Source organism: Myodes glareolus, chromosome 2 (genome assembly GCF_982192425.1).
Source record: "Myodes glareolus chromosome 2, mMyoGla1.1, whole genome shotgun sequence".
Taxonomy (NCBI): domain Eukaryota; kingdom Metazoa; phylum Chordata; class Mammalia; order Rodentia; family Cricetidae; genus Myodes; species Myodes glareolus.
In genome coordinates, this window is record NC_142027.1 from 88,049,638 (window position 1) to 88,072,252 (window position 22,615).

Consider the following 22,615-nt stretch of genomic DNA (forward strand, 5'->3'; position numbering starts at 1 on the left):
AGACTCCTGTTTCCCAGTATTGTCCTTCGCAGTTCCAGGGGCCTGAGGTTTCTCAGAGTTCCTCGGTGTTGCCTCACTTTTCATAATAGCTGAGTCTTTTGAAAGGCATTGAGCCGGTGCTTGCCTTTAATCCCAGGCAGGGGCAGGTGGTGCTCTGTGAGTTGGAGGCTAGCCTGGTCTACAGAGCAAGTTCTAGGACAGCCCGAGCTATTAAAAAGCAAGAGAGAGGGAGAGAGAGAGAGAAGAAAGGGAGAAAGGAAGGGAGGGAGGGAGGGAGAGAGGAAGGAAGGGAGGGAGGGAGGGAGGGAGGGAGGGAGAGAGGAAGGAAGGGAGAGAGGAAGGGAGAGAGGGAGGGAGAAAGGAAGAAAGGGAGGCAGGCATCGATCAGAACTTTGTCAAATGTTCCACCTATGGTGATCAATATTGTCACCATGACCAGATCTAGGATCACATACGAGACAAGTTTCTGAGCGTGCGTGCCTGTGAAAGAGTTTCTAGGCCAAGGTAACTGAAGTGGGAAGATCCACCTTCCACGTGGCGATCATTCTGTGGGCTGGAGTCCTGGGAAGAACAAAGCCAAGAAAGAGTGAAGGGTGATGAACCGCACACCTCTAATCCCAGCACACAGGAGGCAGAGGCAGGCAGAGCTCCGAGTTAGCGGCCAGCCTGAGGGCTACACAGGAAGTTGTGCCCTGTGAAATAACCCTCAGATATTGTGTGTGTGAGTGTGTGTGTGTGTGTGTGTGCGTGCGTGTGTATGTGTGTGCGTGTCTGTGTGTGTGTGTGTGTCTCTGTGTGTGTGTGCGTGTCTGTGTGTGTGTGCGTGTCTGTGTGTGTGTGTGAGTGTGTGTGTGCGCATGTGTGTGTGCGTGCGTGCGTGTGTGTGTGTGTGTAGGTGCATGTGTATGCAGGGGACCACAGAGTCCAGATGATGGCATCTGGAGCTGGAGTTACAATTAGAGCTGGCTCTGTTGGAGGCTGGGAACAGCACCCAGGCCCCTGGGAGAGCAGGATGTGCTCCTAACCACTGAACCATCCCGACAGCGCCCAGTCTACTGCCCTTTAACATCCTGGTTTCTCACCGAGGTCGTCGGGTCACAGCCGGTGTGAAAGCACAGTTCGAGGCGGCTCTCTCTACTCCCCTTACTGGGATGTCTCACTGCTCTGCCTCAGTGACCTGACACAGGATTTTCTTTCTTTCTCTTTGCCCAGGTCGCCTGTGTATGGTTTTAAACTTCTTGACTTCTCCCGTCTGGTGGCCTCTCAGCACCCTGAGTTCCGCAGTGAACCCAGACACTGCTCTCATTTCAACTCTAGGGCTTGGGGGCTGGGGGGGGGGACTCTCCCCACCTGTACTTTCAGCTCTCACTTTTCTGGTGGCTTCAAGAAATCCCCACCCCCACCCCGCATGTTCTACCTGGAGTCACATTAAGATCAAAATAAAGCTAATTAAGCTTTTTTGGTTCATTGTGATTTTTGCACTTTGGCATTCAGTGTGGCTCAGATGGCACAAACTCAGCAAGCTCTCACATAAACCAGTTCCCCTCCCCCAAACCCGTACCTAGTGGTGGGACACCCTTGTTCTCTGTCTCCCAAGACTTCCCACCAGCCACCCAGCGCTTCTCTAACTCAGAGGCTTGCAAACTTACCTTTTTTGACTTTGGACGTTTGAAATAGGGTCTCACTATGGAGCCCAGACTGGCCTTGAACTTTTGATCCTCCTGCCTCAGTTTCCTGAATTATTATTATAGGAGTTTGGGGAACCTCCCAGCCTCGCTGTTTGCTTGTCCCAACACTCCTGCACCACTAAACTACATCCAGCCCCTTGTCAAGTTTTACAGAACAGCAGAACTACCTGTGGGGCTCCTTAAAGGCCCCAGGTTCCACCCCCAGCCCTTAGAAGACAGAGACCTAATGAGCAGACCCACCCTCAGAGACAAGTCAACACTATTCACTTCAGGACCTTGAAATCCCCATCCCTAACAAGTTCCTGGCAGCTGGGGGAACTCTGACCGCTCATGTACTAACTTCAGGCTCCCCACTTCCTTCCTGACCTTCAGAGAAGCTTCACCGCTCAGACCACTACACTACCTGTCCACCCAGACAGCAAGCAGCACCTGGAACCTCCCAGCAAGCTGCACCCTAAAACCTCCCATCGCACAGTTCCCTCCTACAGAAGGGCCCTGACCATTTGCCAGCCTCACAAGAACTCAAATCTCTCCCCTCCTTGAAGGGACCAGCCCTAAACCAGCAGCTCCAGGTAGACTCGTGTCTCCAAGGCTTCCTGGAGTTTCCCTATTCCGGTCCTTGGTGACGATGAAAGTGGGTGATTTCAAAACTGAGGTTAGACCTGCACAGCCGGGACAGGTAGGGAATTGTACTTGCTGTGTTCTTGCTGCATTGTGGTAGCCTCTGTGATTGGCCCTGTCACCACACACTAGTTAGGGTTTCTGCCTGAAGCCAGGACAATCAGGTTGGCAGGGAACCTTTTCAATACAATTACCAATGATGTCTTTTTTTTTTTTTAATTTTCTCTTTGATTTTGAGGCAAAATACCTAGCTCAGACTGGCCTCGAATGTCAGGGTCCCCTCCCCTGCCCCACCCCACCTCTCTCTCTCTCTTTCTCTCTCTCTCTCTCTCTCTCTCTCTCTCTCTCTCTCTCTCTCTGCTACTGGAAGCACAGGGAGGGACCTAATGAGCGAAGAAAGGGGACTCCACCTATTCGATAAAGAGTTGAAATTAATGAAATTCACTTAGGAAGTAATATAGACACTGGGCACGCAGGACGCTGTAAACAGTAGGTAGGCATGGGGTGGGGGAGTAGGCTAACTAAAGACGTCACCCGGGGCCAAAGTCAGAAGACATACGGGGTCCCCTAGACGTGTCTGTTGGAGAAGTTTTGGAAGATCATTCAAAGGAAACCGTACTGTGCCCTTAAGCAGCCGAATCAAGAACTAGCTTGCACAGGCAGGCGCCCTGGCCTCGGGCCTGTAACTGCCCTGCCTGCAGGATGCCAGGCTTGGGGGAGCCGCACTACCGACAACCGCCGGCAGGTGTCGCTTTCCTGGCCTCCGAATCCACTGTGAGCTCAGCAAATGGAGGCGCTAGGAGGAGGCTGGGACGCAGTCAGAGGAACGGATTTCCTGGCCTCGGAACATCCTGGTTCTTGTTTGAGGGGTAGTGGGGGAGGTCTCTCTCTCTCTCTTTTTTTTTTAATCAAATACTTACAAGTCATTTACTGGGTGTCAAGCCCTGCAGGAGTGATTGAGTGGTCACGCAGAGACTCAGGTCCTGTCCCGGTCACCCTGACCTCAAAAGCAACGAGTAATTCTTTTTAGGCAGCAACATTTCTGATGCCCAGTGCTTGAAAACTCAAGTTTGGGGAAGAAAACTCCCAGCTTTCAAGCCAAGCAAGGACCTTTGATTTTGTTATAAGGTAAGAGGGGCTCTCTTTAAACCCTCTCATTTCCTAGTGGCTTTAAAATCTTCTCTGAGGGCTGAGTTTGCCCCTATGTGCTGGGGATACAGAGATGAATATCAAGACCTCGGCTCCCAGGGGACACAATAAGCAGATGAACTTGTAAGCGAGTGCACCCTAGCCTAATGTTGGTCTGATAGGTACTTTAACCATACTAATCAGGGCATAAGGGGGAACCAGGAGTTTAGAGCAAAACTCACCAGGCCTAAAAGTCATAGAGCCCTGTGTGAAAGCCACCACCCAGCGCTAATGCCCAGAGAGGAACATCATCTGCCTTCTACCCAAGGACAGAGGTGACAGAGGCATCTAACCGCTGATCTATTCTGACCCCCTGAGCCTAGTCTCTTAAAATTCATTTCTGTTCTGTGCCTAGGAACCACCATCTACAATATATCTCACTTCCTTCTATGAACCGGTACCCTAGAGTCTGGCTGAAGTTAGGGAAGAGAGTCCACCCGTGCCTCCTCTATGTAGCCTGATTTTTGTTTATCTGTTGCTTGGTTTTAGGTCGTTTGTCTTTCATATGCTGAGATTGTTTGTGCTTTTTTCTTTCTTTGTAGTTTTGAAATAATTTAAAAATTCAGAATTCCAGGAAAGACTTCCTGATTTTTTTGGTTTGTTTTTTTTTTTTTCTTCCTCACTAGCTATGTGGTTCCAACCTCTGGGAGTTTTAGTCTGCAAATATCTCCTCATAAAGCCAGAGAAATTGTCTCCAATTTCCCACAACACCCTTCAGGGCAGTATCTGGGCCCTCTGGCCTATTTGGAGCCACTAGGAATGAGGCTAAGCTGGGGACGAGAGCTAAAGGCTGCCTGGCTTCTGGCTATGTTGGGTTTGGGCCCCTTTTCTCTGAATGGGGAAACGGAGTCCTCCATAAGCACCTTTATCTCTATCTGTTTTATCTGATAAATAAAACAACGCAAGCCGGCAAGGCGGCTCTGCAGGTAAAGGCAAGCCTGCCTAGCCCAACGATGTGAAGGCTATCTCTGGAGCCCACCTGTGGAAGGAGAGGAACTTACTCTGGCAAGTGTTCTCTGAGGTCTACACACACACACACACACACACACACACACACACACACAACAAGTGTTTTGACATTTTTTAAAAATATACAAAACTCTATATTCAGTGTTCCCTGAACTTTGTGTCCTTTTTGTGAGTGTCCTTTTCAAAAAAAGGGTTCTGCCTCACAGAGAAATACTCTATCCCAATACACACCTGTATTCCCAACACTCCAGAGGCTGAGGCAGGAGGATTGCAAAGCCATGTAGTCCCTGCCAGGAATCTGAAACTTCTAGGAACCAAGTTGCTATCTTGTGGTGGTGAGGTCTTCTGTGTATTTGCCGCATCCCAGTTCCCCCTAAATAAGCGATTTGAATGGTTTCAAGTGACTCAATTTAGAATATTAATCTATTAAATCCCATCATATTATACTTGCTAAATTGCTCCAGTCTATTAAAAGAATTTGGAGCTGGGTGCGGTGGTATATTCCTGAAATCCAGGGAGAAAGGTCACCAGTTCCAAATCAGCATGGGGTACATACACAGTCAGACCTTATCTAAAAAAAAAATTAAAACAATTTTCAAAAAGGTGTATGACCCCCAGGTCTAGCAACTTAATAGATGACGTATTGTTTTCTTTGTATCACCCACTGATTCTTTTGCATGTGTGGCAGTTTGAATGAGAAATGTCCCTCACGGGCTCATGTATTTGAACACTTGATGCCCAGTAGGTGGCGCTGTTTGAGGCTGTGGAACTTTCAGGAAGTGGAGCATTTGCTGGAGGAAGTGTGTCACTGGGGGCAGACTTTGAGGGATTGTAGTTTGCTCCCCTTCCAGCTTGCTCTCTCTGTTCAGATTTGCTGTTGGACGTATGATCTCTCAGCTTCCTGCCCTGGTCCCCTTCTCCCATGCTTCCCCACCATTATGGAGTCTCCTTCCGGAACCATAAGTCCAAATGAGCTCTTTGTTCCATAAGTGGCTTTTAGTTGTGGTGTTTTATCACAGCAGCAAACTATGGTGTGCTCTCTACGACAATGTTGTCTCGAGTGAAGCTGGAGATGGAGCCTTATACCAAACAGCAGAGACATCCATCGAATCTGGGATGAGCAACGTTCAGAGAAGCAGTTGTTCATCTTCGCAGATGACTCTGATCTCCCATCCTCTCTCCTACATCTCTGTGTTATCCACCAGCACTCCACACGGAACCTCTGCCTGGCAGATCATCTGTGTACTGCCTTGACCTTCCATCCCATTACATTTGCCTAAACCATGAAGTTCGGTTCCTCTTACGTCTCATATTTTTACCTGCCGCACTTTTACAAATCCTGGATTTTCCATCCCAGCCCAGCTAGCCACACCTAGAAGCCGGCCTCCTTCCGGCTGCACGACAGCTTCCCAAGTGTTTCTGGAAGCGTGTTGGTCGGTCAGGACCATCTGAATCACGTTTTCAGCGTACACTCAGCTGCTCAGTCATGCCTTCCACCAGCCATCTGCTTCAAGAATGAAGAATCTCTCTGTAATCCAAATGCAATGCTTTCCGGGGCTAAGAGCACACGCTCCTCTTGCAGAGGACTGAGTTCCATACTCAACACCCACATAAGGTAGCTCACAACTGTCTGCAACTCCAGCTCCAGGTGATCTGATGCCCCTTTGACCTCCAACTGCACACACACACACACACACACACACACACACACACACACTGGCACTCGCATGCAAATAAGTGATTTTGTTAATTTTGGTTTTAAAATGCAGTGCTTTCTCCTGTCAAATTCAGCAGCTCCTCCATCCACCAGTGCAGCTGTTTCTCGGCCCAGTGGAACGGCCACCACTGCAACTGCTGGCCCCAGTACTTCTGCCCTAGCATCTGGTTCTGTCCCTGGCCCAGAGGCTGCCCCTGGCTTCCCCTTCCCTCCTCCTTGGATGGGTATGACCCTACCCCCACCTTTGACTTTCCCCGCAATGCCTGTGCCCCCTACGGGCTTTGCCGGCCTGACCTCAGAGGAGCTGCGGGCGCTGGAGGCCATGAGCGGCTGCTCCTGGAGGCCCGGCTGCAGAGTCTGCGCAACATACACATGCTACTAGATGCCGCCATGCTGCAAATCAACCAGTACCTCACTGTGCTGGCCTCCTTGGGGCCCCCCAGGCCAGCTACTTCAGTCACCCCACTGAAGAGACTGCCTCTGCAGTGGTATTGGCTGCCCCCTCCACCAGCGTTCCCAGCTCTGAGGCTCCATCCCCATCCCCAGGAGCCTCCTCAACATCCTCTGAAGCTGAGAAGCCTCAACTCCTGAGTCGGTGGGCAGTAGCGCTGCAGAGGAGCCTCCTGAGAGCCTGAGGCTGCAGAACTCCTGCAGAGTCACCTGCAAAAGCTGGAGTCCCCTGTTGCCCACTGACACTTCCCAGACCTGGCCCTCCCTGCTCTCGAGCGGCCCTCTCTGGAACACATCCTGCCACCAAGTGCCAGCTCCCTCTGTCTGCACCAGGGAGTAGCCCCCAGCTGAGAAAGAAGGGGCAGGATCTCTGAGGCCAAGTAAAAGTGGCTGGGTTCATAGTTGATCCATCCCGATGGCCCTGCAGCCAGGTGGAGATGTTGGTCAGCTCTAACCTTCCTCTACCACTTGCTCTGTGTTCTGCTGGGGCCTTGAAAGTCGAGGCTCAACCTCTGGGAAGCCTCCTCTCTGCTTTCTGGAAGAAGGTGAAGCCCCTCCAAGCCCTGTATGTGAGCGTGGGACCATGCTGCAGCTGCGGTGCCGAACAGTATTACTTCTGTTCCCAAGTGTGGAGACCCGAGGGGCTGAAGGAGGACCTTGCTCCACCCTCCTGCCTAGGCTGACACCAGTCTCCTTCCTCTACCCTAATCTTCTCAAAGCCCCTTTGTGATGGTGGCTGTGCCCCCTAAGTCCTGTGGCATTTCCATGTCTTACTTGCAACCATACAACTCAGGGAAAGGAGTGCCTGGGAGTGGGGGACAGACGGGCAGCGCTGAGGGACCCTGTCCTGCCCCTCCCCAGGCTCTCCCCCCCATCTCACCCAGCAGCCACTGCCTGGTGAGCCTGGCTGAGGGTGTGTGGTGCTCCTTAACCACTGCTCCCCAGAATCCAAGGCAGGCCCCCTCCAACCCGCAGGACTCGAGTTCAGGATTGGAACTGTTTCTGTACCTAGTGGATTTGGGCTTACTTTTGTCTTTTTGATTTGAATGCTTGGCCCCAGGAAGAAGGAGCAGGTGTGAGGCTAGGTACCTGGACTTTCCCGTTTAGAACAGGTTCTGGGCCATGCAGGGACCATGCAGGGACCATGCAGCCCAGGCCTAGCTGCTTCTGTCTTTCTTCCTTTGGGTTGTGTGTTACAGGAGTTTCTGGAGACAGTTTCAGATGATTATTTAATTTGTAAATATTGTACAAATTTTAATAGCTTAAATTGTATATACAGCCAAATAAAAACTTGCCTAAAAAATGCAGTGCTTTCTAACGTGGACTTGTATCAGTCTCTTCTGTTTGCCCGCACGTGCCGTCCGCCTTTCAACACAGCTCTAACGAACAAGAGCTGCTGCACGTTGAGCACCAATGCAGCCAAAGCCCAGGTAGACTTGGTGTCCTGCCTGGAAATTCCTTAACCTTCCACCTTCAGATTCAGAAAGATAAATAGACTTTTTTGTTTATTTTGTTTGGTTGTTTGTTTGGTTTTCGAGACAGGGCTTCTCTATGTAGCTTTGGAAACAGTCCTGGAACTCACTCTGTAGACCAGGCTGACCTCAAACTCACCGAGATCCGCCTGCCTCTGCCTCCCAAGTGCTGGGATTAAAGGCATGCACCACCACCGCCCAGCATAAATAGACTTTTTAAAATAATAATTTCTTTATTGAATATTTGGGATTTCACATCATGCACCCCAATTCTGCTCACTTCCCAGCCCCCTCATATCTTCCCCTCACTCCTGCAGAACCCCAAAAGAAAAAAAAACAAAAAACAAAAACCAGCAAGCGAACGAAAAATAAATAAATAAATAAAATAACCTCTCCATTCCTTTATCTTTCCCACCTCTGCAAACAGCTCTTCATCCATCCTGGTGGCTTCACTTGCAAATGTTCTTTTCAGTGAGTCACTGGTCTGGCCCAAGGTCTCTGGTTTCTGGCACACATCATCACTGGATCCTCACCGGAACTCCTCTCACACATCCCTCAGCTGCCTGGAGTCACGGAGATCCTGCCGGTATCGCGCCACAGGACCAGTCCCTTCACCAACTTCAGCAGGTCCTCGATGGGGTAGATGTTGGGCTGTAGGCTGGGTGGTCACTCCATGCTGGCAGGGTCAGTTCTCCCTCACCTCCTGGTGGTGAGGGGTGGGCTGTCTCTCCCAAGCGCAGGGACGGGAGCTTACTTGTTGGTAAGCCAGATCACAAGCTATGTGAGGGCAGGAGCTGTGTTTGTCTTGCCCTCCACTCCGTCCGAGAGCCAACCACTGTATGTACACTCCGGAGGGCAAGAGCTCGGGAAATAGTTCCTGACGGATAAATAAAAAATGTGCACGTGCACAAAGGCAACTTCATCTGCTTGTCATAAATTGAATGCGGAAGAGTGAACACAGACCCGATCAGTGCCCTCTGGAAGGGGATTTGAGGGCAGAGGCTGAATGGCTGTCTTTGCGTCGCTATAGCAAATGCTTGTGATAAACAGAGTTCTGGAGAGAAGGGCTTCATTTCAGCTCACTGTTCATTTGATTCTTTGCTGGTTGAGCCCGTGTTGCTGGGCCTGGGGTAATGCAGAACCTTAGAGAGGGGCCGCGTGGAGCAGGGCTACTCGCATGGAAGCAACCTGGAAACAGAAGGAGAAGGAAAGAGAAAAGGGCTGGTATGCCAGTATCCCCTTCTAGGGTACACCCCCAACCCTAACTTCCTCCCTGTAGACCCCCTGTCTTAAGGGCTCTCCCATCACACTGTAATGCCTCAGGCTGGCACTTAACAAAGGCCTGAGAGACAGTCAAGATCCCGATTATAACAACACCCACGATATTTAAGTCAGACAACAGTCCCTTGATTTGCAGTTTTCAAACAGTCTGATCTAGTACCTCACACTTAAAATCTTTAAGAACCCCCAAGAGATTTTGTTGATGTCAGATATTAACTGTCAGTGCTTTTACAGAAAGTAAAACAAAAAATCAAAGTGTACTGATATTTAGAACCAATCAATTCTACATCAACATAATGTGTATTTTTTTTTTTTTTTTTGAGGCAGGTTCTTCCTACATAATCCTGGCTGGCCTCGAACTCACAATGTGAACCTCAGGCAGGGGTCCTGGCTGTCTGGAAGCTTCCTGACTATGTCAAAGTCATCTGCTGCTGGGTTTCAAGAGACAGGATGTGTTCTCACGTTTCCCTTCATGCTTAAGTCAGCTCAAGGTAACCACTCCCGACTGCAAGTTTGGGGGTTAAGTTAGCCTTCATTTTACTGCTTTTGAGATTTTGTTACGCAGCCCTGACTGGCCTTCAGCTCAGGAGCCTCCTGCCTCAGCCAGCCAAGTACTGTAATTAGGTGTGTCACCACACCTGGACCACCAGAAAGGTTGTGATGGTTTGAATGAGAAATGTCCCCTATATAGGCTCAGGTGATGTGGGATTCCCCTCTGGATGCTGTGAATGCCATTGGTTAAAAAAGAAGCTGGTTTGGGCCTATTGCAGTGTGGAATAGGACAAGGCGGGCATTCCAAGCAGATAGAGGAAGAGAAAGAAGCCAGAGGCAGAAAAGCCATGTAGATACCGCAGGAGACAGACACCAAATGGAACCTTACTGGTAGGCCATGACCACATGGCGATACACAGATTAATAGAAATGGGTTAATTTAAGATATAAGAACTAGCTAGCAATATGCATAAGCTAATAGGCCAAGCAGTGTTTTAATAATATAGTTTCAGTGTGATTATTTCGGGTCTGGGCGGGTGCGAAACGAACGAGCAGCCTCCACTAACACTCAGGTATCGAAACACTTGGTTCTCAGTGGGTGGGGGGAGTGAGGGGGTGCTATTTGGGGCAGTGGTGCAGCCTTAATGGAGGAAGTACATCACTGGAGGAGCTTTGGGCGTCCACAGCTTGCCCACTTCCAGGCTTGCTGCCTTGCCTACCCAGCACAGTGGATTCTTAGCCCTCTGCAGCTGTGTGCCAATGTCTTTCTTCCGTCTGCTCACAGTACTGTATTGTAACGGCAGAGAAGTAACTGCCACAAAGGCACAGCCTCCGACGTCTGCGAGTTTTGTTGTGCCACTCCTCGGTGCCGCGGAGACCTCGTAGGACCACACACATGCCCGGCAAGGTCTCCATCACTGAGCTACTGCCCCTCGCTGCCTTTACTTGTTATTTTGTGAAAGGGTCTCACTAAGTTTCCCAGGCTGATCTTGAACTCCCTCTGCAGCCCACACAGGCCTTAAACTTGAGGTCCTTTGCCTCAGTCTCCCAAGTAGCTGGGAGTTACAGATCTGCCACCAGAGCTAGTCTGCGAGGTCTTTCTAGCCACTCGCTCGCAGAATCCTAGAGGGCTTTGCAGATCTAAACACACGGTCTCCACCCTCAGAAGTCTCCATTCGATGGCAGGCTAGCTGGGTTAGAACACAGCGTTTGCCAGAGCCTCCCAGGCCCAGAGGGCGAGTGCATCGTGCACTGCAGTTAGCAATCGCCTCCACAAGGCAGTATTTACTGAGGGCACATACCCAGGGACTTGAGTGACAGAAGCCCCTAGGTTGCCAGGGAGGAGACACAGGCAATTTTGCTTCTAAGCATCACCTGCTTCTCCCTCTAGGTCAACCCTCCTGGGAGTTGTGACCCTCAATGGCTGTTGGAGCCATTAACTTTTAAGAGGGCCCATTTGAACAGTTAGAAACCATCAGCATATGTCCCGCGCTACCGTCTCGCCAGCAAGAACCACACGGAACACTAGGATCCTTCTGCAGAATAGCTTTATGTCTCTTGGGAGCAGAGCATAAGCCAACACGGCCGTGGGGACCCAGATAAGATGGAACCCATCCCTTATAAAGGAAACAGACCCTGCCCTGGACGTGTCATTCCCGGATTGGCTGACTGCTCCCAGTCCCAGGTGAAACCTCGGGAGTAGGCAGGGACGCAGCGGTAGAGAGTTACAAAGCACGTGCGCTGAGATTAAAGGCGTGTGCCGCCACACCTTGGGGTCACAGAGGTCAATCTCTACCTTTGTTCCTAGAAGCAATGGAGAATGTGGTCCGGCCCTCCACAAGCATAGTGGGAGATGAAGAGGCTTGGAGGCCGGGTTTTTCTCCTTAGCTGTTTTCAGAGGTGGGAGGACGGTGCGTGTGGTGGACCCTGGCCATGGAGAAGGGTGTTCCTCTCCACCCAGGCAGCCGGGCGATGGGAGGTTTTACAAGGCCGCTTCCTTGGACCTCAGTTTTCACAGCCACAAAATGAAGAGATAAAATACCATCATCATTCATCTCCCCTTCATCTTCATTGCTCTACAGTCTCCGTGAGCCGTAAAGATTTACGTAGAACTTCGTCTCGGTTTTATTATTCATCGTTCATCATTTTCCACCGGGGCCAGTGACAGCCCGTGCATACGGAAGTAAGTGGTTCGCGCTCCCCGGGATGATGGAAGAGGGGGAAACCCAAAGGAGCTCCCCTAGCGCTCTGCCACTGCGAACCTGTGGCTCCCCGTCCCACATGCAGACAGGGCTCCAAGGATTGCCTCTACATGGTCTTGAGTTCCCGGGGCAAATAACTACATGGCCTGTGGTGTTTGCAGAGCCCTTCCGCCTCTGGGCACCCTGAGAATGACACCAAGAACAGCATCCGGAGAGACACACAGCCGCCAGGCAAGATGTGGGGCACAGGGTTCTACAGTGACAGATAGACTGAAGGAAATCAGTGGGGTACACAGGGTAGTCCCCAGCACAGAGAGCAGCAAGCCAGGAGGGAAAGTGGCCCTGAGCCTCCGCAGTTCCGGAAGGAATGACTCCACACACGGCACTTTTGGAAAGAAAGTGGCCCACAAAGGGAATGGCACTATGAGAAGGTGTGGCCTTGTTAGTATGGTGTGCTTGTGGGTCTGTTCTTGTAGGAGGAAGTGTGTCACTGTGGGGGTGGGCCTTGAGCTTTCCTATGCTCAGGACACTGTCCAGTGGGTCTCAGTCAGCTTCCTGTTACCTGTACAAGATGTAGAACTCTCGCCTCCTCTGGCGCCATGTCTGTCTGCACACCGCCACACTCCCTGCCGTGATGATAATGGACTGACCCTCTGAAACTGTAAGCCACCACCCCAATTAAATGTGTTCCTTTATAAGAGTTGTCATGTTCATGGTGTCTCTTTGCAGCAACAGAAACCCTAAGACATATACCAAACTTTGCTTCATTTGATCACCCCCGCCAGGATGCCCAGCAAAAAGGGGGTCTCTGACCATCCTCTGGGACCCTGGGCCTGCTATGGCACTGTTCCTCAAATTTAAGCGCTATAAGCTGACATCCATGTGACAGGGCTGGGATTGGGCCCAATGAGAAGCCATCCTAACTTTAAGACTGAGTAATCCAGTCATAAAGCAAGTGGGGACAGGAGAGGGACGTGGAGAGGTGGATCAGCAGTTAAGACCACTTGCAGAGAACCCAGGTTCAGTTCCCAGTACCCACGTGGGGTTTACAACTATCTGTGACTCCAGTTTCAATGGATTGGAAGTCACAGACAGGCCTCCCACTTCCCTTTCTCCCTACCAGGGCTTGGGTATCAAGGTATGGCAAAGACCCCTCTCAGTTCTTAACCTAACGTAATGGAGTGGTACTACTGGTCAAGGGAACTTCCCAGCCTTCTTGGAATGGCTTGGCATGGTGACTCAACCTCTATTCCTAACGCTCAGGAGTCAGAGGCAGGAGGATCACAACAAGTTTGAGGCCAGCCCGGATTACATAGAAAGGTCCAGGCTCAGCAAAACCACAGAGAGACTATCTCCAAAAAAATAAATCAATAAAGCCACCAACAGCAGCCTGAGGCGTCACTCCAGGGTGTCACCTCCTTCCACACTCTGCTGGGACATGCGTGGGCACCAGATGTGAGCCCAGCCTTCACCCTGGAGTGGTTAGCAGACTGGACTTGTCAAAGCAGCTCATTTGGGGGTGGGCATGAAATGGGGCTTGAGGGTGTATTCTGGAGACTTCTGAACATACCAGACCATGGAAACAGAAAAACCTCCTGTGGGAGGGGCGGTTCTTCAACCACCATGATGGGGTGTTTTCTGCTTGCTGGGGTGAAAGAGAAAAGGGCAGATAGTCATGTTGGATCATAACTGTCCCATCATCTCTTCCCAAGCCTCCATTTCTTTCGTCTCCAAAGCAAACACCTTGAAAAGTATGCCCTCAGGGCCAGAAATCTCAGTTTGTCCCAAGACCTCCTTCTAGAGTTCATCCGAAATGACTGAGTGCATCTCCAGCAAGCCTTCAAACTTTGGCCGGGTCAGCCCCTCATTATTGCATAGTCTTTGCTGAATATGGGAGTCGGAGTGACTTTTAAATCTTGTTGGATGGTGCAGTCCTTCTGCACAGGCCTAGGGAAATTCCCTAAGAAACCGCAGGGAGACGAGTTATACAGCCCTATCACACACACAGACTTGGCTGCAGCAACACCCAGGGGGTTGAAGAGGCAGCTGAGCTGAGAGGGCCCATTGTGAAACCTCCAGCTCTTGGCGTGCCCTAACCAGGTGTTGCTCAGCAACCAGGTTGCCCAAAGACTCCCAGACTCTTTAAGTCAAATCAGGAATGTTGGAGTCCATTTTGAGATCCAGAGACCCACGGAGACACAGGAAGAGCTGTGTGGTGTGGTCACGGCCAAGCCCCTTTAGCCTACCCATACCTCAATCTGTCTGAAGGAGACACATACATCGTTATAAGGATCGTTGCCAAGGAAGTCGGAGAGGCGGTTAGTACGATGCCTGACGCATCAGCTAGATTTACCGCCTGCCCGCTCGTGAGACCCAGCTAGCTGGCCCTGGGGAAAGCAGGCGCTCTGCACACGCCCACATCACGCCCAGGCCCCAAGCTCCCGACTTGGGAAGGTGAATCCCCGGAAGACCAAAAAGCCATCAATTTTGAGAGTAGATTACCACCCACTTTCTTCTCTGCGTGGTCTCATCTGTACTTTTACTGAGGCCACCTGATCATTACACCCACCTTTCCCCGGCACAGCTACAGAAACACCAGATTCGGCTGTGGAGGCAGCTTTCCTGCCTCGTTCGCTGCCTGCTCTCCTCTGCTTCTCCCTGGGTCCCCTAAAATCCGTGTGGCTACCGGTGCCACATTCCCCAAAAGCACAACACCGCGGACACAGGAGTGGAGCTGTCTGCAGGCCGCGGACGCAAAGTGGAGCTGCGAGCCCAAACTTGCTCTTAGAAATTCCTGACCGAGACTCTAGGAACCACATGCTGCCCCAGATTGTGTGAGCGAAACCCAGGTGCAGCCAGGAGAAGAGAGGAAGAGGGGAAGGGACAGGAGGGAGGGGGAGGAGAAGAGACGAAGAGGAGAAGAGGGGGAAGGGGTGTGGAAGAGGCGGAGGAAAGATGAGGGGGGGGGAGAAAGTAGGGTGAGGGTAGAGGAAGGGGAGAGAAGGGAGGAAGAAAATGTGCAAGGAGCCTGTATCGGGAAGGGGAAAAAGTCTCAGGTAGTTGGGGTGGGAAATGGAATCGGGTGGGAGGAGGGGCGGGGCAGCCACGGAATCCTTGACCTCCGAGCCTAGGCTTTGCTGTCCGTCGGGTCGGTCTGTCCACCGATCACTCATCACGGGCTCCTGGTAGGCTCCGTGGGCTCCTGGGGAGCAGGGTTTCCCTTGAGCGGACCCCGCAACCTCCTGTGGTACTCTTGGTGTGTTTTACGCTGGAGAGCTACAATTCCGAGACAGAAGCTGTGTCGTGCAGTCTTTTTCCATGAGCTGAGCCACGGACCCCGTCACGCTGCAAGGCCCGTCTTCTCCTGCACGCTCCACGGGTGAAACCTGGACTCTACACTGACTTTGATCTGTTTCGGTTGTGGTGGGTTAATCTTGCCTCGCTCGATGACGTTGCAGAAAGAGAGAGAGGGAGAGAGAGAGAGAGAGAGAGAGAGAGAGAGAGAGAGAGAGAGAGAGCCTTTGAGGGAAAGGTTATCTTTAGCTCTGCTGGAATTTACTTAAGTCAACATTCTCGAACACGATGCCGATCCTCAGAGTTACAATGGAAATAGTAGTAACAAATTTCAGCTAGCCTATAGTCGTTCTGCAAAAAGCAGTCTGATAAAATCACACCTGCGGGCAAAGCCCGGAGACTGGCAAACTTCTTAGGATGTTTATCGTGTTGTGGGGCAGTAAGACGCACACACTGCATGTAGTTCTTGGTGTGTACATGTGCATACATGTGAAAGTCTTCGAATGAGAGGGATCGTTTCGGCTCTAAAACAGCTTTGACCCTTGGACAGCGGGCAAGTCCAACTTATGACAGCCTCAAATGCTATTATTATTTTGTTCTTCAAAATTAGTTCAAAGACCAGAGGATCACATACTTAAAATTGGCCTGAAGATCACTTCAGAATAAGGCCCTGCAATGATATGGAAAATTAATAGGCCCAATTGAATTAAAAAAAAAAAAAAGGCCTTCTGGTCACATCTGATCCACACCTGAAAAAGTGATGCCTGTTTTGTTAAATCGGTCATACTACGGTCATACTAACCTTCATGTCGATGAGCTCTCAGGAAGCTGGGAGCCCCCAGGAAGTCAGGTCACAATTAGTAGCATCAGTGCCCTGGCATCCTGTGTTCTCTCTAAGAGACTGTGTGGGAGCCCCAGGGATGGTATCGACTCATTTTGCAGCTTGTCTGGTGTCTTTGTTGGTTCATTTTGTTTTGAGATCCACCCACGTCTGCCTCCCATGACATTTCCAAATTGGGATCACTCTCGCGGAAAGCTGGTTGGTGTCTTTGAAGTAGGGCACTACCTGACCCCTGAAGGCTGCCCTCTCTTCAAGACTGCAGGCAAGATCTATACATGTTCCATGTGGCAACACAAGGACTCTCAACCACTGAGCCATCTCTCCAGCACCCCCACGTCGTTTGTTTGTCGTGAAACAGGGCTTCACTATGTCTGACCTGGAACTCACTGTATAGACCAGGCTGGTCTCCAGCTCACTTGATCTGCCTGCCTCTGCCTCCTGAGGGCTGGGATTAAAAGTGTGGATCACTCCACCCATGTCTAATTTTTTTAATTATTATTATCTTATTGTTTTATGTGCATGGGTGTAAAAGTACCTTCATGGCATGTGTTTGCATGCAGTGCCCATAGAGACAAGAAGAGGGTGTCAGATCCCGGGGCAGGAGTTACAGATGACTAAGAACACTGCTCTTCCAAGGGACTTGGATCTGATTCCTGACACCCACAGCAGCTCACAGCAATCTCTTATCTCCAATAGCAGGGGAGCTGACACCCTCCTCTAGCCTCTGCAGCCACTATACACACGGTGCACAGACACACATGTAGGCAAAACACTCACATACACACCATAAAATTTAAATATCTTTTTTTGTTGGGCAGTGGTGGCATATGCCTTTAATCCCAGTATTTAGGAGGCAGAGGCAGATGGATCGCTGAACTGGAAGCCAGCCTGGTTTACAAAGTAAGTTCCAGGATTGCCAGGGTTACACAGAGAAACCCTTTTTGAAAACCTTTTTTGAAAAACGAGACCAAAAAAATAAAAATCTCTTTCAAAATTTTGGCTAACTTAATAGAATAAAAATTCAGAAGATTCACATTCTCTTTTCCTTGCTGGACGGCAGGGTTTCTCTTGAGCCACAAACCAGCTCCCAAATCATGACACGGAGACTTATTATCAGTTACGAATGCTTGGCCTTATCTTATGCTTGTCCCGCTAACTCTTTTTTTTCTTTTTCTTTTTATTTATTTCTTTTTATTTTATTTTTTTTATTCTTTATTTTTTTTTCTTAAAAATATTTTTTTAAAAAGATGGTTGTGAGCCACCATGTGGTTGCTGGGAATTGAACTCAGGACCTTTGGAAGAGCAGGCAATGCTCTTAACCACTGAGTCATCTCTCCAGCCCCCTACTAACTCTTATAACTTAATTTAACCTGTTTCTCTTCATCTATGTTTTGCCTTGGGTTTTCTTACCTTTTTTTCATTCTGTATGTCCTACTCTGTGTCTAGCTGGACGACCCTGAGCATCTCCTTCTCTTTCTCTCTCATTCTCTCCTCTCTTTCCCCATGAGCCTAGATTCCTTCTCCTACTTATTCTCTCTGCCAGCAGCCCCGCCTATCCCTCTACTGCCCAACTATTGGCCATTCAGCTTTTTATTAGACCAATCAGGGGCCTCAGGAAGGAAAAGCAACACATCTTTACATCGCTAAACAAATGCAGTATAAACAAATGTAACACATCTTTGTCTAGTTAAAGTAATATTCCACAACATCGATGTAGTTTTTTCTCTTGTTTTTTTTTTTTCTTATGAGTTGAGGGGAGTAAGGATAACAAAATGGAACTTGGGCCTCTACAAATCACAGTCATTGCTTAATAAGAACATGAGGAACATTCACTTTAGATTTCATGGCTATGTTCCCTTCGGTAAACTTACATTTAAGATCAAAATACCTGGAATGCAAATGTCTTCATTCTAGGCTGAAGGTGAACACATCAAAAGATGAGGTGAGCCTGGTACGGTGGCACACACCTGTCATTCCAGTCCTGGGAACGCTGAGGCAGGAGGAACCAGTCTGAGGCCACCCTGGATTGTAGAGAGAGGGACCCCACAACTCATCAAGAACTAAAATGAAGAAAAAATAAATAAAAGCCTGGTGTAACAGTGCCTTTAATCTCAGCACTCGTGAGGCAGAGGCAGGCAGAGCTCTGTGAATTTGACAGCATCCTGGTCTACACAGTGAGCCCCTGCCTCAACAACAACTTTTACCCCTCTTTCTTTTTTCCCACCCTTTCTGCTGCCGTAGTGGTGGGAACTGTAGAATCCAGCACCTGATACACAGTAGACAAGCACTAACCACCGTGCCACTCCCCGGCTCTCCTCAGGTTTTCTTCCTATAGTCTATGGGAATGAAACAATTCCCTAAACATCGGTTTAGAGAAAGCCCACACTGATATCACAGTGAGTAACAATAAGAATTCTAGGGATTTTCTTACTGGCGATGCTCTCCTGGGAGTCACGTTCTCACCCCATACTGTATGACCGACCTCCAGGGTTAGCTGTCGGATCAGTGTCTGGGAGGCGAATCTGCTGTAGGATGTGGCTGGAGAGGCTCACGTGCGACTGCATGCGCTAATGCCGCCTACAAGATGCAGGCTGAGGAAAAGGCATTCGAGGCCAATCCTGATGACTTGTTGACTCCTGAAAGTTGTCCTGACCTGCACAGGTGTGTGTGTGTGTGTGTGTGTGTGTGTGTGTGTGTGTGTACATGTGCATGCATGTGGGCATGTGCACATGCGCACACAAGCGAACACACACACCAAACAGAGGGAGTCAGGAAAAGCTAAAAGATCCAAGATTTTTCAACACGCCAAGGTTAATGCCCGAACGCCAGCACAAGGGCCTGAGACTTCAGCCGTCACCTAAGATTCTTTCATTGACTCAGAACCTGTGAGTTTCCACACAGCAGAGTGTCAGAGATGTACGTGTTGATGGACAGCATAAACTGGCCATGTTGTAGCCAGCACTGCAGGTAAACAGATGAGCTTCCAGCAGCATCCCGCATTCCTCTGTGCTTTGCTTTTTTTCTTTTTTTGGTTTTTCGAGACAGGGTTTCTCTGTAGCTTTGGGGCCTGTCCTGGAACTAGCTCTTGTAGACCAGGCTGGCCTCGAACTCACAGAGATCCGCCTGCCTCTGCCTCCCAAGTGCTGGGATTAAAGGCGTGTGCTACCACCGCCTGGCCCTCCATGCTTTTCTGCAATGAGCACCCAGACAAGGCTGTAAGTGAGATACCGAAAGTCATGTTTGAGAAGAACCATGAAAAGATCAAATGGGTCGGGGCTCAGTGTTGCTGCCCTTGGACACTTTTCTCCTGGGACACTATTGGGGCAGGAACATGGTTGTCATGAGGACACGGACCTACTTCATGACAGTAACTTCACAAGCTTGAGGCAGCTCCCAAGTGGGCTTCTTTGGTTTAAGAATGACTGTCTCTAGATTTACTGTGAAGAAAAATTTCTACATACATTCATAGATACTTCGTTTAGTGCTGATTGACTGCTGAGACAGGAGTCAATGAAATTTTATCTCATCGCGCAGACTGGCCTATAACTTACTATGAATCTCAGGTTGACCTTGAATTTGGCGCCTTCATCCCTCTACCTCCTAAGTAGGTCCTCAGGTGACAGGTTTATGCCACCATGTCTGAATTCTGAGATTTATCTTTATTTTAATTTTATTGGCTCAGAATAGTGAATGAAAACTAGGTGATATCCTCTTCAATGCTGACTGATTGATTGATTGATTGATTGATCGACAAAGTCTCATGTATCCCAGGTGGGCACTTTATATTCACTTTATAGCCCAAGATGGCATCCAGCTCCTGATCCTCCTGCACTATCCTCAGTGTTGGGATGAGACACCACTCCCCTTTTATACAACATGGAGGATGGAACCCAGGGCTTCCTGCGTGCTAGACAGCACTCTGGCAACTGAGTCGTAACCCTGTCCGAGCTGGCTTGATCTTTTCAGTACTGAGGATTGAACAGAGAGCCCCGTGCGTGTTAGGTGAGCCCTCTGTCACTGAGGGATAGCCTAACCCTGAAGCTGACCATTAGAAACGGCGTAAAGCTTCTAAAGGAACAAATATGTCCTGCTGTTTAAATGGCTGACCTTCCAACTGACTCAGGAATTGCCCCGGCAGGTAATCTGAGTCACCATGTGGCTCCGCTTGTGTCCCTTGGCCTTCACTTTGCCCTGTAGACAGTATCTTTCCTCTCACCAACTCATGACAGTGACGTGGGGACCAGGAAAAACTGACGGTGCAAAGTTACAGCATAACATTTTCTAAATGCCTCGGGAAAAAGCAGGTTTTGAAAAAATAAATAAATAAATAAAAAGCCTCTTGAGAAACACAGTTGCTTCATTAGAGACACAGGCACCCGGCCTTCTTGGCTCAAACGGAAGTATCTGTGTCTATAATTCAAAACCAGAGGAGGAGGGACTCCATGTAAGATGTTTAAAGAAGGAATTTGTATCCTTTTTAGATCTGCAGGGCGAGGCCTGCTCTTTTCTGCCATCTCCAGAGAAGAAAACACAGTGGGCACAGTGGGCACAGTGGGCACATAGTGATCTCATTGTCAGCATTTCATAAGGAAACTTTGGGGTTTGAAAGACAAAAGCACGCCCGCTGATGCAGGCTGTCCTCTCTAAAGACTCTGAGCTCTCCTGACCACTGAAATGATCACAGCCTTCTGAGGGCTCCCTGACTCTGTCTTTTGTCCATTTCCAAATGAATGGAACCAGACATATTTTATGTCCTTGTATGGCCCCTCAAGGGTACTGAGTGCATACGTGTGCAGGAACCCCCCCCCCACACACACACATACAATAGTCTTGCCATAGGCGGCTGTATAAGGACTCATCTTTCAAGTCAATATCCGTCCCATCTGTACTTCCCACCCCTAGGGCAAATTCAGTCACCAGTTTTGACTGAAATTCTAACACCAGGTAACGAACTTAGTTCAAAAGAAATCAGGGTTAGAGAGACGGGCCAGCAGTTGAGAACACTGCCGATCTCACAGACGGCCCAGCTTTGATTCCCAGCACCCACGTGGCAGCTCATACTGTCCAGTTCCAGGGAAGCCAACACCCTCTTTGAGCCTCCATGGGCATCAGGCACACATGTGGCGTCTGAGGGTCTTACAAGGCCAGCCTATGAGAGAGACAGAATACACACACCTGTGGGTCACACCGGCTGGGTATGATCAGGAAGCGGTAGGGCTTTGTAGAGGGTGGCACTCCCTGTGGATACTGAGATTGGACAGAGCCTAAGAAAGAAGGCAAGAGCAGACTTTTGGAATGCCCCACCCGCCATTGTCCCCTCAGACCCGTTGCTGTCTGTCACCTAGCCTCTTCAAACTCCTGCTTCCTGAGTGAAGTGAAGGCAAGGTCTGGGTGAACGGTGAGGTTCCTTCCTGTTGTTCTGTGGTGATGGTGGCTCTCTAGCGCAGGTTTGGCCATTTCGTTGACTGATGAAATATGTCCCGCATGGCCACGGTCGCTTTGATTCTATGAGTAGAATTCCAGTGGAGAGCCTTGGATTTTAATAATGAGCTGGACTAAGTAAGCCACTTCAAACCTCAGCTCGTGTTTTTTCTTCCATCAGTCTAAACAGGTGACCCAATAACAGCAAACCGCGGTGAGTGTCTTCCCGAACAAAGATTCTTTTGAACCATGAGGAAAGCTAGACACGTCTCTTTTTATACACGCTAATATGTGTACACACTGATAAATAGGTATGTCTGTGCCATTTGTCATTAAAGACAAATATTCCCCAAATAAAATTATAATAATTAATAAAACCATTTGGTACATGCCATGTACAAAACATGGTTGAAGACTTACCACACACTGAGTGACTTCTTTATTAAAGCCAGTTTCTGTTTTCTGCGCGTGTGTGTGAAGCTGAGCCTATGTATATGCACCATGTGGTTGTGTTAGCCCACAGGTGTCAAAGAGGATGTCAAGGTAGGTACTGGAGTTACCTACCGGAGTTAGGTAGCTCTGAGAAGCCACCTGGGTCCAGGGAACTGATCCTGGGTCCTCTGCAAGAACAGCAGGTACGGAACCACTCTGCCTTTCCACCAGCTTCTTGAGTGATTTTGTTTTTATTTATCTACATTTTAAAACAGGGTCTCTCTAATAGCCCTGGATGTCCTAAAACTCATTCTGTAGACCAGGCTGGCCTCAAACTCACAGAGATCCGCCTGCCTCTGCCTCCCGAGTGCTGGGATTTAAGGTGTGCACATCACAACATGGGGTGTGTGTCTATTATTTTCACATATTGCCTTATTTCCAGGCTTAATAACCACATTTGGTTCCTTAAAACAAGAAGGTAAATAACGCTAAAGTGTCTCGTCTTGCAGGCGTAGCTGTTGTCAGAGCTGGGGAGTGAGCGCGCAGAA

The 22,615-nt window shown here is 49.5% G+C and overlaps 2 long non-coding RNA genes across 3 annotated transcripts; one reads left to right on the forward strand and one right to left on the reverse strand.

Annotated features, from left to right (window-relative positions):
* The first annotated feature begins 3,058 nt into the window (after window positions 1-3,058).
* Window positions 3,059-12,779, forward strand: LOC125390067 (uncharacterized). 2 transcript variants are annotated; one of them, XR_015736915.1, is made up of 6 exons: window positions 3,059-3,437; window positions 8,533-8,732; window positions 9,714-9,877; window positions 11,269-11,562; window positions 11,960-12,060; window positions 12,241-12,779. It is a non-coding gene; the product is annotated as an uncharacterized LOC125390067 (long non-coding RNA). The 2 variants fall into 2 exon arrangements; XR_007228637.3 differs by lacking the exon at window positions 11,269-11,562 and having other exon boundaries at window positions 3,064-3,437.
* Window positions 8,531-15,599, reverse strand: LOC146895541 (uncharacterized). The gene is made up of 2 exons (XR_015000502.2): window positions 14,649-15,599; window positions 8,531-9,293 (listed from the first exon to the last, which is right to left on the reverse strand). It is a non-coding gene; the product is annotated as an uncharacterized LOC146895541 (long non-coding RNA).
* Window positions 15,600-22,615: the final 7,016 nt, after the last annotated feature.